At 39.2% G+C, this 20,035-nt stretch overlaps 1 long non-coding RNA gene across 2 annotated transcripts in view; it reads left to right on the forward strand.

Annotated features, from left to right (window-relative positions):
* The window catches only part of LOC143163288 (uncharacterized), a 104,022-nt gene that overhangs the window by 69,629 nt on the left and 14,358 nt on the right, over window positions 1–20,035 (forward strand). For both annotated transcript variants that reach the window (XR_012995875.1, XR_012995876.1), the window contains exon 6: window positions 16,554–16,634. This is a non-coding gene — a long non-coding RNA (uncharacterized LOC143163288). The remainder of the gene's footprint in view (window positions 1–16,553; window positions 16,635–20,035) is intronic.

Genomic DNA, 20,035 nt, shown 5'->3' on the forward strand with positions numbered 1-20,035 from the left:
CCAAACTTAAAGGCTAGAACCAACTTCTCTTTCATTCCCTCCTGATTGTTGAAAGTAAGCCTTGGTAGCTTTGGTGGTTCTAGAAAAGGGGCTGTGATACAGCCAGTGGGGATGGCCCTGCATAACTTCTAGAAATCGGTGTGAGTAGTTGCAAGAACAGCAGTGGGCAGCAATGTTAACAGGGATTAACTGCAGCAATGTTTGCAGTCCACCCACAGGTACCTCACTTAGGTAAGTCAAAAGTGTAATGCAACTGTGCCTCTACCACACCTCCCTAATGTTTTTATTTAAATTGAAGTTGAACAGTAGGGTGTGTAGACTTTTGCTTTTTCAAATGTCAGCAGGTGAAACTCAGTATATGCTTCCCAGGAGCTCATGCAAACATTTTTTTCTTAATCTTTGTCTTGCTGTGTTTAAGTTTGCAGCTGCTGGATTCCGCTTTGAGTTTCAAGTTCAAAGGCACCCAGACACTCTTTGTGAAATATCACAGAAACCACCGAACTTCACCTGGCTTTGCTAGGAAATCTTGTCAAACCACGAGTTTCCCACACTTCCAGTGTGAAACCTTGTGTTAACTCAGAGCTTTTTTCTCCCAGCTGGGGTTGTAGTTAGCTTAACTCTGAAGGATCACGACCTTTATGGAACTTCTTCATGCACTTTGGCCTGTTTTCAAGTTTGTAATAAAACTCAGAATTCTTTCCACAATTTTGGGGTTTTGTAACAAAAGCAAAGGACAAGTGTAATCAACATTGCTTTTAAATCGGTGGTTTTAGAGATGGGTCATAACCTTTGAACATAGTGTCTGTGTAGTAAGCTTGGCAGGCATATGGATTTTGGCAGGTTTGTTCAAGTTTTGAAAGAGCTGTCCCACCTGTTGTCACAGCAGTGCGGCAGATTGCTAGCCCCACCACAAAGATACGGGACGCTGCAAAATATGTCTTGGAGAAATAACATCTCCCATAAAACACAGAGGGCTATATTGTGTTGTAAGAGACAGCCTTCATGCGCGCACTGGAGGGGGTTGTTTAGCAGCTGGACTCTTCAAATGCGTCTCTCTCAGGGCTTGCTGTAGCACAGTCTGGAGTGGGACCTTCACCATATGTTAACGGCATCGCACATGTGCCTGTCCCGGGCAGCTCTGGCTCCGCCAAGGGTACAGGCTGCGGTAATAATTCTCCTCCTGTCCTTTTATATATACTACAGGTCTAGGTGGCCCAAACAAATCACCTTTCACTTGCTGTATCTCTTTCTTGCTTGTAAGGGAAGGGTCAGTGTGTAGCTTGGAGATTTCTCACATGTGAAAGCACAGAGAGATACAGTGTTACTGGCAAATGTGTCACTGTCATATGTAAACTATAGGCTAAATTCTTCCCTTTTCTGAGAACATTTTACCCTGCTCTCTCTGAGGGCTCAGAGTAGTTTTCTTTCAACCCAGTCAGGCACACCAGCTTTCTCCCGTTTACCACCAAGAGATAAAGTTTCAAAATAAGCTTCTCCGGGCTGTTTTTCCAGGTAACTGGTTCACTTTGGCACCTGCACTCTGGGAAGGGTTACCTAACTTTGGCTTTTGAGTGTGAGCCATTTCTTCCCATTCAGTTGCCTGTTTCATGACCTGGTTCGTTGAATATCAAGTAGCAGCGTCACACTGGAGTGCGAGTCTTCGACAGAAAAGAGAAGCGGGAACAGATGCATTGCTTTAGCCTAATCTCCTCTAACGTCAATATATCTGTGTAATGCCTGTGTTTTCAGTATGCCTATGTAATCATTCCTTACCTGTTTTGTTGGTTTAAGTTCTATATTACAAGTCCCTCAAAATAAGAGATGCGTTAAAATTAATAACGATTTTTTTTTTCATTATATAGTTCCAGGGTGGTTTTTTTAAACCTATATCCCCCTTTTCAAATATAACATTAGCCCAGCCTCTTTGGTCATTTTGTATCATTAAAAAATGTAAGCAAAATTCCCTCAGCCAGTTTTTTAGTTACGGGAGGGTAATAAAACCATAGTTTTTCTGTGTTAAAAGTTGTTGTAGGTTTGGTTTTTGGGGTTTTTTTTGTTTGTTTGTTTTGGATTTTTTTTCCCCTCAGGGAACAGTGTAAAAATGTCTGAATCTTTAAACCTGAAATTTGGCAGGTACCTAAATCTTTAATGAGTAGTATGTGCTTTGCAGTTTTTTCTAAAGATTTGCGTATTTGCTTCTTAGGATACATCAGTTGCTAATACTTCTAGGAGCAGTCTGGTGGGCACACAATTAAAAAAAAAAAAAAGGAGCATCCTTATTAATTCTTGGGGGTTTTTGCTTTTATCAGCTATGGTATTACTTTGTTCTGCTTTTGCTGTCCCTAGCTTATTTCACATTAGATAGTTAAATTTCAATGAAAAGTTATCTGCAGAGATGGGGTAGGCTCCATTCTTTAAATGTTCGTTTGCTGATTTTGTTGCAAGTGCTTTAAAAGCTGTACTGAAGACTGTGAAGTTCCTGGAGCTGTAACAGAAAACATTGGTGTCTGGACTTTCAAGGGCAGAATGTGGTTAAGATTGTAGCGACTGAGTCACTGTCAATGGGTGGTCTTGAGTCCATATGGCACACGGTAGACAGGGGCACAGAAGAGCCTTTGCTCAGATAGGTGACAAGCTGCACTTGCCAAAGTGAAAGTGTTTGAAAAGGGTCATGCTAGACTATGTTTTGCCTGCACGGGGGTAAAATACGGTCAGGTTGCTTCTCAGTGCAGGTTTGTTTTAACTTTGCTACAAAATAAGATAAAGGATTTGCTTAAAAGCTCAATCGTCGCAATGCTATATGCTCCTTTTGGCTCCTCGGATTGCTGCTTTTCATTCGGCGCATTTTCATTGTTCTGTTAGGCTTTTAATGAGACAGTTACAAAATGTCTGCCTCACTCTGACCGCCATTTTGTAGCCTGATTGTTGGATAATGAAGACTGTGAGAAATAGAAAATAAACAGCGTGGCATGGAGGAGATTTCAAAAGGAGTACAAAATCTGCATGTTTTATTTAGACGCTTAATTGTTGCCGACTGGCTGCATTTAAACAAGCGACTTTACAGTGTCTGGAAGAAAACCAGCTCCCGAATTTGAGGAGCTGACCTTGGGTAGATGCCATCAACTGTTCTTTTCTATTGGCACGAACGTACTGCTGGCAGGGTCTCCCTGTAGCTGCTGTTGCTCACCCAGCTCTGAATCAGAACCTGCTTACACTGTACTGGGCCACCAAATTACATCATGTATTCCGAATATTATTTGCAGCCCCTTCAATAACCAAGATTTGATCTAGAATATATAGGATATTTAAAAATAAGAACCTTCAAAATAGCTATGATTAAGCTTCTCCCATAGAGCAACACATAATGTTCAGAAGAAACAGAGAGGAGGCTACAAGTTTGCTGAAAGCAAACTAAAAGTGTACGACAGGAATTGGAAGGACACTATGGAGTTGTTACTGTGGTCCCATGGATACAGTACTCACTGTGTGAGGAGTGAAGTTAGTGGCATTTACTTGCTTCCTTTATGAAAAACTCTGTTTTATGTGTGTAACATGGGGGGGGGGGGGGATGGGGACGGATGCTTTACATTCACAGTAGGGTGCAGCTTCAAAGCTGTTTAAAATTCTGCCATATCTTAATGATAATAGTTAATCCCAGTATCAGAACAGTACTTCTATTTTTAAAATGCAATCAATCAATCATTTTAATACATTGCACCCTTAGTGCCAAACACCTCGGAAAACGGTGTGTACAGCAGTAAAAATAAAGCATCTGAAACTCCTTCTTTAGAGCCGTTCTTCCTTTCTTTCTCACCCATACATGTACAGCGAAATCTCAAAGCTGCAAGAAAAATACGGAATTATATAACAGGGAGTAAACCCTCCAAACAAGACCAATTGCCAGGTGGGGATTGCCGTTATGGACTGAGCGAGGAGGGACAGAGAAATTGCCACACCTGACTAAAGTTCTCTCCAGAAATACAGCATGTGCTGTTTTGTTCGTGGGTTTTGGTGGGTTTTGGTTTTGGCTTTGGCTTTTGAGGTGAGAGTTGCATACAGATGCTAGACTTTCTTTTAAGAGGATTACACTGAAAATTGCTTCTCTCTCTTTTCTTCTCAGGACGGCTTCCTATGTCTACCATGCTGTTTCAGAAAGCTGTTCATATAGATGTAATAGAGGTTGTAGGTAATTCAAGTTCAGTTTCTGCGTCTGCTGCAGTGATTCACACAAAAGCACAGAAGTGTCTTGTACATACGTTCTTCACCTGCAAAATAGGGATTAATGCTTCCTTATCGTTAGTGCTTATAAATTACTTTGAAGTTCCTCCAGTATGCTGCAAATACACCTATGACTGTTGTTAGTGATAAAAATGTGAACTACATGACTTAACCATGTTAATGGTGTATTAACTGGGAGGATTTTTAACACAACTTGAATATGAAAGTATCAGCACCATATTCCAGCAAATAACCAACTACAGTGAGAGCATACCTCTATAAGTATATTACCTATATTTTCACTTCCATGTGTATTTTCTCATGAGTGAACTTTTTCTTGGGTCACTCATTTTCTGAGACTCACCCTCACCCATTGTATTGATCAAAGGCTTTGCTTTTTTTAAACGATCAGCAAGAAACACTGATGTTTTCAGTCATCAAACTGGTAGGACCATCGCATTGGACCAAAAATGCCCCAAATCATCTCAGGTGAATTATAAATTAATTTCAAACATTCTAGTTGCCCCAACAATAAATAAAGGGGGAATTTCTGAAAGAGATTTTCAGTTTCAGTTGAACAGTAGCCTCCACAAATGGGTATTTATGTAACAAAAAATAACTCAATGCAAAGCAAGTTTAGTTGAGGTGAAATTGGAGACAAAGGCACAAATGATCTGGACTCAGATCATAGGTTACAAAGATAAGACATCTGGATTTCCAGTCAATTCTCTGAAGGTGTAACTAGGAGTTAATGAGGTTTGCTTTCCTCTTACAGAAGAGTATTTTTTACTCAGTGTCTGAAATCTAGGTTCCTTGGGGGATTAATAAGTGTTTTTCCATTAATTCAAAATAACCACCTTGGAACTACAGGGCAGCTTATGATAGTACTTCCTAGCCTTATGCATTCATAACTGTAATAGCGTATTTTTGTAGTTTTTACATATAAATGCATCCTTTATAGGGACAGCTGCCTCAGCAAGCAGAATACAACCATTCATGCCAAGACTTCTTTAAAATGTTTACCGCTTTGATAAGCCATATCTTAAGCAATATCTCAAAGGATTTTTTTTTAAGTAGCAATAATGAGGGCTTATGTTTTGTGTTTGTCTGGTCCGCTAGGTCCCTTCCCATTACAAGTTTCATTTTAACAGGCAGCAAGCATGTTCCGCTGCTTCCTTGGATGCATCTGCATTGCTGACATCTGGAAAGCAGCCATACGGGGTTCCACACATAGTTTTTGGAAACACCATTTGCTGGTGGAACGATCCAGAGCAGACACCTCTTTTGGCAGAACTTTATTGCCATCTATTTTTAGTTGAACTCTTGTACATCAGATTACTGTGTGTGAGCCACAAGAGCGTGGCTTGTAGACAGACACTCCAAGAAGAAAGGAAGACTTCTCTGTGTGGTAGTTAAAGTGCTTGGGGGTGGGTTATCTGCACGTACCTTCTGTGACCTGCCTCCGTCTCATTAGTCTAATGTCACAAACTGTATTCAGAGTTGACAAAGAAACTGAAAGGAAAGTGGGACTTGTGCTGTCCTTTCTGTTATCCTCATGGCACATGGGGGCATATAATGAACTTCGGAGGACAATGCTGGCCAGAATACTCCAGTTCAAAAATAGCAGACATGATGTACTCCACCAACAGAACATACATACGAACAATGCATCCTACAACTGAATAGATTAATAACTCTCTTTTGGAATCTCAGCTGAAGTCTGCAGCTTTCCAGTAATTCTAAGAAGGGCTGTTGACTGTTGTTCTGCCCAAGGCCAGGGAAAGGCCTAGAGTTTCCCTAAATCCTAAGGCAGTGGAGGGGCTGAAAAACTGTGTAGATTCCCCACAAAATTTTGCAGTCTCTGTTTCTGTACAAAACTGCCTTTCTCAAATTTTGCAGTCTCTGTTTCTGTACGAAACTGCCTTTCTCAGAGGTTTGCGGAAGCAGCTTGTTTTTAGGGATGTTGATACTCATGGTTTTGTAACTTACTACACATTTATATGTTAGATAAATTTATAAGTATATATGGGTTTTGTTCATCATACTTAAATACCTATGGCATAAATGAAAGACTTAGTAGGGTATGTTAGTGTATGTTTTGGAATTCATCCTACAGTTCCGTGCGTTGCTTGTTTGAATGGTAGAGGACAGACTATCACAGTGGAGTATATCAAGCATCTGATTCTTTTCTGAGCCTTTTCTGAAAAGGAGATGTTGGATATAGGAAGGGCATGGTACTCAAAAACTTAAGTTGTATTTGAAACTTGAAGTGCCATTTGTGCAAAATATATCATATATTTACCACACAATTGTTTTAAGCTCCAAAACACATAAAGAACCTCCATGAAAAATCTCGATTTCTTTCATGAAGATGCTTGTTTGGGCTTATTTTGTCATTGATTTCTTTTTTATTATTATTTTTAAGCAAGACCTTTCTCCTCTGAATGTAGATTGCAAGTTTTTGCAAGTAGTTTGCAAGCAATTAGTTTGCACAGTGTTTGGACACTCAAAAGGACTTTACAGATCAGCAGTGGCTAGGAATGTAAGCTAGTGCCAGGTGAATGGCCAGCTTTCATTCCTTTCCCATAGTTAATGTCAAAGGGTCAGAAATGATCAGATCAGTTTTTTAAACAAAATTGTAAAAATTGCAGTGCCCATGTTTCCAGAAGTGACAAGGCTTGCTAACATTCAGCATCAGCTGTGGTAGGCTTCTTGTGGTGATGGCTTTTTACTTGGGTATTTTTTGTCTGATTATTGTTTCTTGACGTTACTTTACCAGAGTCATTCATTTGAAAGATCTCAGGGAGAAGACCTCAAACAAATGCCAGTATTTAAAAGTCATTACCATTGTTTTCCTTTGATATTAGACACCTGTTTTCATGTAGCAAGAAGCTTTTTTTGCTTCTACTTGATCAGGTCCCAGTTATGATAACGTGTAGCTTGAGTAGATATACTTAAGATCTAGTCTGGTATCCAGATACAGCTATAAACCTTTAAAAATTACATTGCATGCTATACCAGCCTTCCTATCTGTATTAATAATTTTTGGATGACAGACCATTCTGAGAGCACTTGTGTTATTAGAGAAGATATAAATGAATTATTTGTGTATTCTCATATGCCTTATTGAAGCGATCCTATGTATTATGTTGCCATCTTACTCTAGATATTGCAAAATACTTAGTTTACTTTGTCATTTATCATGCAGTATTCATCCTTTCTACTTTAATACTTGGTAGTAGGTTATGTTTACATTAGAAAGATCATAGTTTTTCTTACATGAATTACCAAGTAGGTGAGTGTTATAATTGTTATTCAGAGCTTAGATGATTCATTATTGATATAAAGTGGTGTTCCTTTCTTAAATGAATGGGCTGTTTATTTGGAACATTCAGTGTTACAGTTGTCTTTCCAATGACGATGATTTGGGGTTTGGTTTCTTTTTTAGCAACTAAGGATCATTCTAGCAAAAAATGTTGGTAATCTACCACCAAACTTTGCAGGTTCCTGGTTTTCTACCAGCCCAACTTTTTGTATAGACAATATCAGCTATCTTTGGAGGAGGCAGATTAGCATGCTGCAAAAGGCAAAACACTGAAATGTCATTAAAGAATTCAGCAAGTCTGAGAGACTTTTGTGCTGAATCTTTGCATTTGCAAATTCTCATTCACGTGAAAATTTTCTGTGAAAGTTTGTTTACAATTGTAATTATTGTACATTCAAAATGTCTCCTACTGGACAGGCTCAGTCTGCCTTCACTGAAATAAATCAGCCACACAGTCCAACTGACAACGGTGCACATTTAGTATCCAACAACTAGATTAGAGTGTGTTCTGGGATTATAGTTCCCGGTGCATTGATGCTAATGTTCTTAGAAGAAAAATTACTCCACTGTAGACTTGTTATGTCCCAGTTTATCATCCACATTTTATTTAAGAGTGCATGGCTTTTTTGTTTGTTTTTGTAAAGGTGCTTTCTATGCACTGTTGATGCTGCAAGACATGGAAATTAGGAAACTTGTATATTAACATTTCCACAGCACCATAAAAGGTTGTTGAAAATGTGTGTTTGCCAACATAGCTAGTATCCAAAAATGATGCATGTACAATATATGGACAAGGAAATACTTAAATGTTAGTAGGGAAAGTTAAGCTTTTAGATTTCTTAGGTGTTGTGTGTTTAAATATTCAACTTTGATGTTGTATAAATTCTAGATTTTTTTGTTTGTTTTTTTCTCCTTGCTTGCTTATGTATATTACAGGCTCTGATTTTCTGGCCACAATAGAGCAGACAGAATTACCTGATGTTGAGAACCTTGTTAATTTTATGGCCCATTTTCACATGGAGATCAGCTTTTATTTCCCCTCTCACTTTTTATTCTTGATTCAATTGTTAGTAAGGTTTACTGAGCAAAAACACTGGATGTATTATGGGAAGAAATCTAATCAATGCAGCACCAAGGGACAGTCCTTCAGAGTCCTCCCTAGTGGCTGTGAGCCAGACTAGAGGTTACTACGAGGTTACTCTGTCTGACTTTAACCAAAATACCCACCTACTTCTGAAAAGGCTGCCGGCAGCCTTACATGTGTAACAGAAGCCTCATTAATATAAGCTCCCAATAGATATACACCTGTTATACTAGCCCCCAGCACAGAGCCTGTGTTTCCTATTTTAAACACTTTGCATGTCTGTCTACATTCCCTTCTGTCTGCAGTTGCTCTAGTGTGGTACTGCAGAGCAACTCATATGCAGTACCTCCAGGGAATGTAGAAGGCTAAATAAAGTTGTGGCAGATGTCAGTGGACTTTGCCAAACGCTATTTTTCAAGTTAGATAGTTTGAAAGATTCATTGGCTAATCCAGACTTTGTGATACAGAGGTAACCTCATTAACACATTGCCTCTTTTAAGTGTGCGTTTCTTTAATGCCTGCTCCTTTTTCAGGTATTGATGCAGACAATTGCATTGACATATGTGTGGGAAATCTTTATTTGATTGGCAAAACTCTGCTCCTCACCTTCCTCCCAAACCCCAAGCCACAGCATTCTCCTAGAGAAGCTGGCGGCTCACGGCTTAGATGGGTGTACTCTGCGCTGGGTCAAAAACTGGCTGGACGGCCGGGCCCAGAGAGTTGTGGTGAATGGAGGTAAAGCCACTTGGCGGCCGGTCATGAGCGGTGTTCCCCAGGGCTCAGTACTGGGGCCGGTCTTGTTCAATATCTTTATCAATGATCTGGATGAGGGGATCGAGTGCTCCCTCAGTCAGTTTGCAGATGACACCAAGTTGGGCGGGAGTGTTGATCTGCTCGAGGGTAGGAAGGCTCTGCAGAGAGACCTGGACAGGCTGGATCGATGGGCTGAGGCCAATTGTATGAGGTTCAACAAGGCCAAGTGCCGGGTCCTGCACTTCGGCCACAACAACCCCATGCAACGCTACAGACTTGGGGAAGAGTGGCTGGAAAGCTGCCTGGCAGAAAAGGACCTGGGGGTGCTGGTTGACAGCCGGCTGAACATGAGTCGGCAGTGTGCCCAGGTGGCCAAGAAGGCCAATGGCATCCTGGCCTGTATCAGAAATAGTGTGGCCAGCAGGAGTAGGGAAGTGATCGTGCCCCTGTACTCGGCACTGGTGAGGCTGCACCTCGAATACTGTGTTCAGTTTTGGGCCCCTCACTACAAGAAGGACGTTGAGGTGCTGAAGCGTGTCCAGAGAAGGGCAACAAAGCTGGTGAAGGGTCTGGAGAACAAGTCTTATGAGGAGCGGCTGAGGGAACTGGGGTTGTTTATCCTGCAGAAGAGGAGGCTGAGGGGAGACCTCATCGCTCTCTACAACTACCTGAAAGGAGGTTGTAGCGAGGTGGGTGTCGGTCTCTTCTCCCAAGTAGCAAGTGATAGGATGAGAGGAAACGGACTCAAGTTGCGCCAGGGGAGATTTAGATTGGACGTGAGGAAAAATTTCTTTACTGAAAGAGTGGTGAAACATTGGAACAGGCTGCCCAGGGAAGTGGTTGAGTCCCCATCCCTGGAGGTATTTAAAAGACGAGTAGATGAGGCACTTAGGGACATGGTTTAGTGGGCATGGTGGTGTTGGGTCGACGGTTGGACTCGATGATCTTAGAGGTCTTTTCCAACCTCAATGATTCTATGATTCCTGTTTGTGTATAGAGTTTAACTCCTCTTAGGGTTGAATTATTTGAAAGATACAGCACTTTCTTAGGGCTTTTACCTGTTTTGGCTCTGAGTTCTAATATATCATTTGTCAGCAAAATGACTCTAAGATAAACTTTTCCCCTTTTATGAAATACTTGTTCAGCACATTCCAGAATATGGGTTTACCTCAAAAATTACATATCTTCTTTGTTAAAGACAAAAAAAGGATCAAAAGCAGTACAACTGCTGATTCAGCACAGGAACAAAACCTTAGCATACCCACTGAGCCGTGTACTTTCTGGCTACCTAGCTTGGTTTTCCTGACCAATGTGTTGGGAATCAGGTGTGTCAGTAATTCTTCTAGGCCCTTGCCATATTTCGCATAAAAGAGCAGTAAGTTTGCTTCACATAGCTCTCAAGGAAAGTATATTGTTCCCCCAAGCAAGTCCAAAGATGCTGCAAAGTGGTGATGTTCTGAGGCTCTCACCCAGAAGCCGGCAACACGCTCTTAGCTGCACACAGGTTGGTCCTGGGGGACACCCTTCTGGTAGTTGTGTGGCTCCTGTTACATCATGCATGGAGTGAAATCTGTGTAAGCAGGCACATCTGCTATTGCATTCACGGTTTTCATAATTGTTTTCACAATGCTCAGTTGATAATGTCTGTGTTTTACTTTTGTTTCCAAAGCTTTTTCCACGGAAATTTTCAGTGAGGTGTGAATCCTAACGCTAGATATTGGTGGCTAACAGTAGCCGGCAGTTCTACTGTGAAGTGTGCTGCAGTGAATCGGAGAGACACTGGAGGAACTGAATTAGCTATACTTCAGTTTCAGCACTTCTCCATCTGCAGTGATGTTTTTCCTGCTCATACGATGTTGCAGCATTTGATTGTGAATTATTATAGCCTGAGAAGTATGTGGCAATTTCAATATGCACATATTAAAGAAAACTTTGAGAAACACAGTCTCCTCAGTTAAAAATCCTAAGAACTTAAGAATTAACAGTCTGGACCAGACCAAGGGTCTGTCTGGCCTATTGTCTTGTTTCCAACAGTGATTAGACTGGATTAGTTATGGAAAAAATACAAGTGGTATGTATATGGAATAAATAGGCAGAAGTGCTGTGGTTATTCAAGTTAGTCACACTGCATGTGGAAAATCACCCTGGACTATAGTTGCCATAGGCCAGAGCATTCTTATGCTAAAACCTGCAATTTGTGTGATTGGATTCACAATAACATATTTTAGCATACGGGCCTGCACAGTGCATCTTGTCTAACACCAGACAAGTCTGGGGTTAAGTCCATGTATTCCAGCCGTTTGTAAATGATCTATGTTGTATGAGCATTCATCTTCAATGACAGTAAATACAAGATTGTTCAAATACAATCAATAACTAACTCAATTATTTTTAGTAACCTGCTTCTTTACATAATGGTTTTGATTTGCCTTGATTGTTTCCATATTACTTCAGCATAAATTCCATCCTTTTAGTCTTTGCAGGTGTTTTGAAGACTTTCACTGTAGAAGCAATTTTCTATTGTTGATTGAAGTGGCATCATGTCACAAAAATTTGTGTTTTGCATAGAAGTGTTTTAGTAAAGTTGCACAGTCAGACTGTGGAGCTTATGGGCATAGGAAATAGCTGTGGTTACCATGCCTAGGATGTCTTTTGGCAAATATGAAATTATTCCAAAGAAGATTCATAGCCAACACTTTTCTAAAATCAGATTAGTGGTGCCACTCCATGGAGATCCTGCTCCAGCCTTATCCATTGCGTTTTAGTAGGTTCACCTCTGAAGTGTCAGTAATGTAACTGCATTTGACCACAAATGCTATTTTATGCTTTTCATACGTTCTCTTACTCCCACCAAGATTATCTTGAACAGGTGAAGCAGAAGTGAGTTACAGTTTTCCAAGATATATTTAGGAGGTACTCACTTCTTTTCTTGACGGTTGAATAAAGTTCCATAAAGTTAAAAAATAAAAGTATCAGACCCAGCAAGCTAACACTGAGGACACTAGATTGTTCAAGGGCCATTTAGAGCTCAAATCAGTTTTTGTTAAATCAGATTCCTACTTCAAGATAGCAAGTATTAGTTAAAATTAACCATTTTAAAGGAATAAAACTCTAGTCTGGTCATGATGGTAGAGGTGATAGCTCCGTAATGGGCAGCTTAGGCCTGTACTTCCAGTTGTGGTTAGGTTACTTTTTAACAGTATGTCTCAGTGAACAAATGCTTTAGTCCACGTGAAACAGAAATGAGCATTAGATTCTTTTACATGAGTGCTATTATTTGGGTAAGTTCGGGAATTTTTTTTTAGTATTCTTAGTAGTAGTTAGTTGGAGCAAGACTTTTTCTATGGGAAGACAGTCAACAAGGAAGTGACTCTCTGAAAGTTTCAAGTGGTATATTAGATTATTGAAACCTAGTTGCTATAAGCTATGTTAGTATTGTGAGTATGTTTCTGAAAGGAAACATTTCCCTAAAGAGAACCACTCAGAGCAAGTGCTTTTAATTTGTCGTAGGAATTTTCTGCTAGTTTCAGATCTCGGATTTTCCAATTAAGAAAAGCAAATATTTTCAGTCCATGAATCAGGTGGCATACACAGGGATCTTTGAATATCGGAGAGGAAAAATGTTAAAACTCCTCAGGACAGATTAGTCAGCAGTCTGACTGGTACAGGGAGGAGGAGGAGGGAAGGAGAACCTGTAAAAGTTTTGAAAATTAGCACGATAGTCTAGTTAAGGCTCACTGTAAATTACAGCTCACTAATGTTTTACTGCATGGAGGAAATAATTAATGTAGAAGTGGGGTAATGGAGTTCCACTTTCTGGAAGTCAGCTAAGACGTAATGTAGATTCAAACCTACTGCTCTTGGTGGCAAGTCCTCAAAAAAATACTTGCATGCTATTGTTCAAGTGGTCAAAAAAACCCAGCAATGGGGTTCCAGTCAGTCATGTTGATTTGGGGTTTTTTAATCAATTAGAAGGATAATTTCTCCTTTCTTTCCATAAAGTAAACATCTTGCATTGCTGTACAGTGAACTGTGCCTTTTCCATTTTAGTGGACGTTATGTGTCAGTTACACAACATTTGGCGTTTTGCATTGCACTACTGTCATTATGTGTAAGAATTACATTTAAAAAATCATGAGTTAATACAGCAATCCTGTTGTATTGAAACCTGCCACAGTAAAAGGGTGGCTTATCCCATTGGCCTTCAAAAATATATACTCAGGTTAAGCTAAAACAGGTACATTGATTTCCACTGTCAGCCATTAATCCTTGAGGTTGTCTTTAGCACCCTTTTTTGGTGTGTTGGATTAGTGAGGAACCACCAGCTCTGTGACTTTGGCTAAAACTAGATGCAAACTTGCTTAACTATCTCAGTGTGTAGATACTAAGTACAAAGGACAATTTTACTCTCTGTTTTAGAGATGCATTGTCGTTAGTTCTCTGGCTCTAAAGCGGTATCACTTGCTGTCTCAAATACTGTAGTTAACACGCTCCTGCTGTTTGCCTTCTCTTTTTGCTTTCACTCACAATGTTAAAATACAGTTCTTGCTAAAGAAGGTCATATTTGTTGCTTGAGGAACAATATATCTGATGTTCAGTAATGTCCCAATTCAGAACAATGCATAAACACGTTTAATTTGAATTCCATATTTAAGTAAGTCCTTGAAGCCCTTGAAGCATGGGCATAGTACATTTCAGAAAACGGATGCAAGTTTAATATGGTGTTTCTTGTTATACATTCTCATGTTTCAACAGGAATATATCTGGCAACTGCTGCTCTTCTATGATAAATCTAAGAGTGAGGGTTTTCTTATTAACTTGCTGGAGAAGGAATTTAAGACTCAGTCATGAAAACACTGACATGACCGAGTAAAGTTCTTCAGGAACATCTGCAGGATTGTAGCCTACTGTAATAATGGAATAGTCTGAAAACCATGTCTATAAAATCTCAATATGGTGCTGTATCAACACATATTCTTTATACAGCTTTAAGGCAGTCAGGTTTGAAGAGTTTCTTTATCTGTAGCATTTCTATCCCATCTTGTGTCTGGACTTTTTTCTGCCTGTGGGTTCCCATTGGCCACATGTCTGACTGAGGCTAAAGATTATTTTCGTGTACATTTTTGTACAGTACCTATATTCTATTTTAAGGAAAAATATACACATGCATTTTTCTTCTTTATTAATAAACTGAGTGACAATTTAAAATAAATTCTTTCAGCTGTTCAGAATGGTACACAGATGTACTGGCACATTTCAGAGTAAGTTAAATAGAGAGCGAAGTATTATGTCACCAAAGGAGCAGAAGAAGAGGAGCTGTTCTCTGACCACTAAAGCAAAATAAAGCAGAGCTAAGATGGTGGCTTTGAGAAAAATAAGCCAGACTCTTCTACTACTTAGGTGAACTATGGAAGCAGCAACAAAAGAGAGAAAAATCTTTCCAAAGGAAAAATGTGGGAAGAATATAAAGGTGTACTGTGGAGTAAAAGAGCAAAACAGGTGGGGAAAAAAATAGAAAATCAGTTTGGGACATAAAGCAAAAAAGGGGGAGAAAGCTTATAAAAGCCATAACATTAACATGATTGATATCTTCACAGAAAGAGAGGACTGGAATGAGGAGTGAATAGGCATTGGTATGAAGACCTGTCTGATATCCAAGCATGGGAATACCAGTCTGAAGTCTCTAGCTCTCCTTGTAGATTGTGTGGGGAACTCTGATGCCTTACTGTATTTCATTCCAAGGCCAGGTATCTCACAGTGGTTAACCCAAACCTAATTTTTAGGATGCTTGAGTCTTTATAGGACTTTGCTCTTAGACTTGGCAGTGAAGACAATATTCACTTGCATTTAGATTTAATTTAGGTGCATGTGTAGGCAATTGTTATTCCTAAGCTGCTTCTATGGAGAGAGAAAAAGAGAGAGGCTCCTAAGGGGTTGGTTCAGGGTACCTCTGTACCCTGTAGTACATATCAGGGCTAGATATGTACTACAGATTTCTCTCTGAAGGACGCTGTATCTACTGACACTATATATGATTCTATCATCTTAATTTAGACAGTTGAAGTGAGCTGTATCCTCTCTCTGTTTCTTTATCTTCCTATTCTATAAATGCAGGCAATAATTTTTCTACTGCGAGGTTGTGAGGGTAGCATTCAACAGGGGTTGTGAAGCACTTGCATATTATGGTGGTCACAGATTGAGAAATGCCAAAATGGGAGGTGTCTTTTTTGAGGAAAACAGTATTCCAAGGAGATTTGATGGGCTGTTGCATATATACAAATTTTAAGGACATTGTGGAGAAAAGTAACCTTTCTTCAAAAAACAGCAGCAAAATTAGCTGAAGAAAACTAGAAGCAATAAGAAGTGAATAGATTTATCATGCAGTCTGATGAATAGGCAGAGAACAGTCATAGCATCACTTCTTTGGGATAAATTATTCTGGGTCCTCTGGAGTGTTGTTTCATGTTCCCCATAGTTCTATCACTATCACAATACAAGAAAACAAAAATTGTTATTCCACTATACTGTATATATTTTTATATGTAATTAGTGGTTTCTACATTTGACTATGATTACAAAGCATATGCAAAGGTATTACTGACACAAATGCATTATCAAAAAATGTTAGTATCACTGGCTACTGAGACTAAACTGCTGAATACTAGATTTTATGAATAATTTATACTTGATGTATTGATGTCCATGCTTGGTTGATTAGTCTGAGCACAGTTAATCTTTCTACTACCAATAGGTATAGTAATTTTAAAGGACTGAAAACAAGGCTGATATGCAGGAGTAAAGGTTGATATATTTTTATCTGGTAACTTTTCTTTAAAATTGCTTAGCTGTGAAAGGAGAGGAGACTTTTTTTACTTGAAGCTTTCAAGGTTTATGGCAGCTAAATTGAGTAATCTCAGAAATCTTAAGTCATAGTGCTTCCCTGAGGGTAAAGTCATCCCTCTACAAAGTGCCATTCATGCCCCACTTACCCTCAATTAAGGCTTTCGAAATAAGTTGGAAGTGGGACACTGGCCTTCTACTGAAGCACGTTTCTCACCTGCAGAAAAGACTTTGGAAGGCTTGCATTTAATATCTGTATGTCTGTTTCTCACTTTTTCCCCTCTTAATGATAACATATAAATTTTACTACTTTTTCTTCTTTCTTTTTTGAAGCAGAAAGAATGACTTACTGGGCAACCAAGTTAGAAGATGAAAGAAGTGAAGATTGGTCATCTATGCAGAGGAAATGACAAGGTATGCATAGCAATCACACTGGAGATTCATTTCTTGCTGGTGCTTAGGTCTTCATGGTAGATTACTTCTGGCAATAAAGTTTAAAAATAGTCCTCAGAAACCTCGAAAAAGATGTTTTGAAAAGAACTTTTTTCTTCTGTTTGATTGCCAGAGTAAGCAAAGTCAGTATTTATATCTTTATAAATATCTTTAAGATACACCTTTAAACTCGTTACTATGCTGAATTGTAGCTGTATTTCTACAGGTAAATGGCAGTCACATTCATGAATTCTTTTTTTGGCAGAGGCCAGTAAAAACAACCCTTCTCCCAACACCAAACTGAAATCCCTCCAGACACTATCAATGGTCATTCTTGAGACTTTAAAATAATCGTTTCATGGATTCATTTAAATCACTGTACAGTCAGTTCAGGAGTTGTACCATTTTCTCTTTTCTTTGTCACTTATAACCATTACAGGGCGATGTCCTAGTACCTGTTTTGCACTGCATTTAAAGAATATGTTCTTTTACATTTGTCATCCTGTAGATTTGTAACTTGAGGAATGCAAACTCAGCACTACTAACAACTCATGTCTCTCAAATATTTTCAGTAATGTGAGTGTATAATATTTATATAGTGACTGCTAAGAGACTGGCACGAGGCTATATGCCACTTAAGTTCTGAGGTTAAATGTTACTTCAGTGATGCATAAAATTTGTATTGACCATCTGCCCAGCATTGAATTGAACCCATTAATGAATAAGCCTCACAGTATCACTGTGAGATAGGGAATTATGATCTCCATTTAACAAGTGATAAAACTGAGCCCCAAAGGGCTCGTGTAATCATTTCAAGTCATACAGGAAGTATATTCTAGAGCCAGCAATGAAAGCCAGCTCACCTGACCTGCCATCTTTCCTAGTTGGACATCACTGCATTTGGTATCCTTTTCACTATGTTCTGTCATGTGTGGAATGTGTACATCAACAGCTATACATTCTTTATGCACAGTTTCAACCATCAAATTCTCTTGCAAAGTAACTTAAAACACACAGTTAATATGAATAGTGAATCATGCTCATCCATAAAGAACAACAAGAGACACAATGCAAAAAGGCCAGCATAAACAGCACCAGATGGCCTTCGTAAATTGAGCAAGTTAGCACAAAATGCCAAAAGGGAGATCTGTTATTGTGACCTCTCTTTCTATTTTTTTGCATAATGTTGAGAGGAAGACTATGCAGATCTTTCTGTAGTACAGAGAGGAACTGCTGTTATAGGACAATTAATGCTTTTCCTGTTGTAATCTTGCTGAACGTCTCTTTGATTTCCTTTACTAAATGTCAGGTCACATGTTGGCTGCTTGCATTCTAAAACTGAAGTATAAATCATCTTCTCAAGTGACAGAAACTGTCATTTTTCCGTGCAAAATATTTTTCTAACTATATCTTATGTAACTGTTACAGTTGTTGACATTTTCCTTAAAAGCCCTGTTCGTTTGACACTCAAGATTCAGTATAAAGCTATAGACTGGAATAGAGAATTCTTTTGCCTTTGCTTGTATCTGTTTCCTTTACCATGAGTTGAAGAAAGGAATATTATGCATTTCTGAGTCATGCTGTAGAAAGGTATTTTATTTTTAATATCATTAGAATTTTAAAAGAAGGAGAAGAATAAACCTTAGCAGACGTGAAACCAAGAGTTAATACGCTTCAATTATAGAAAGTGGCTATTAAATTTTGATGGGATGCTATCACTGATACTTCAAATAAAATGTTGATGTGGTGATGTGGGGAGTGTGGATAATGAGTTGAATGCTGGAGAAAGGCTGTTGATTTTTATGGAAAATGTATATAAAAAATACATGAGCCTCAACCAAAGACATTCATGTGGATATATCCATAGGAAAAAAATCAGAGTATAGACTTCTTGTGTCTGTCTTGGGTTGTGTCTACAAGAGTGCAGCTGTGTCTTGACATACCTAAAGACTGAAAGTATTTGCCCACACCTTATGTTTTATTGTGCCTGATTCCTGCCCAGTTTAAGGGTGATACTCTAGCATTAATAATCTGCTTTCCCTCTACTCTTACATGTCTGCAGAAAACTATTGATACATCTTCCTGACGGGTCTTTTAAATTGAACTTATAAAATGTAACAATTTCTTAGAAAAAATGGCTGCAGAATGTGGAGTCAATTGGTTTGAAATTCCTGCTAGCAAGGCCTTTGACTTGCGGCTTCTGCTGGACCCAGCTGAAGGATGAAAGAGAGAACTTTTGCAGGTATTTCAGGTCATTACCTGTGCCAATCTCACCCTAGTGAGCAGTGAATTAAAGTGTTTCCAAATTGTTCTGGAAAAGTAAGTTCGAGAAACACTGTGTTCCTTCTGAGGGAATGCTACAAGGGTGATCTGGAATGCCAGGAGTTTGGTCTTGAGAGTGGGTCCATTAATCCTAACACATCCAAGTACAAATGTTTTAGTTAAATTTTAAGCAAGCTAGGGACCTTTATGGTAGATGCAGGGTATTTTAAGACACCTTTAGGAGTTTGAAGATATATTAAGATGTCTTAATCTCTCAAAACCAGGATCTGAATTGTTTGGTTAAGTATCTTCTTGCTGTCAAAGAACATTGCTGAGTTTAGGAAGGGAAGTCAGATCTTGATCTAAATATCTCTGCTTTATAGTGAGATACTGTATAATAATAACCTGCACAGGGAACAGTTGAACTCAACACAGACACATGTTAGAGGGGGCACTTTTAAGGAGTGAAAAGTGCCCTCCTCATTCCCATGATTGGCCTGAAGGCCAGACACCCCACAGAGTAGGGTAGCAACCTACCCTGGCATCTGTGGCATCTCATGATTATGAGTTTGGGGTTTGCAGAATCACAGTTTCCTTCTTGTCAAAGCCAGAAGTAGGAGATGCGTCCCCAGGAAACAGATTCCCTGTATCAGTCTACATACTTGTATGATCTTATCACTGAAGATTCTCAAAGCTGGTTCATGGACATTACAAATTTGTTCTCCTCAGCTCGTAGAGGTAGGAACATAATATTTTACAGGTGTGGAAGTGAAGCACAGATGTGAATACTTTAAGACGTATAGCCTCAAGAGTTGAGGCTGGATATTTAAAAGCATTCGGCGTGGGTAAGCTCATCTTGTAATGTTTTCAGGGAGACCAACAGTTGGGTTGCAGTTTGCCTTTGAAAGTCTGACTAGTTATTTTAGCATCTAAAGAAGCCAGGATAACTGAACTTATTTTTCTGAAAACCTGACCCAAGTATTTGCCCAAGATCACGAAGGAAATATGTGGTACAGTTGTGAAATGAATCTAGCTCTCTCAAATTTCTGCATACCCAAAGGACCTTCCTCCCTCCCACATTACTCTCTTCTCTGTTCCAAAGACTTATTTTGCTGAGTTTT

Source organism: Aptenodytes patagonicus, chromosome 1 (assembly GCF_965638725.1).
Source record: "Aptenodytes patagonicus chromosome 1, bAptPat1.pri.cur, whole genome shotgun sequence".
In the NCBI taxonomy this organism is placed as follows: Eukaryota; Metazoa; Chordata; class Aves; order Sphenisciformes; family Spheniscidae; genus Aptenodytes; species Aptenodytes patagonicus.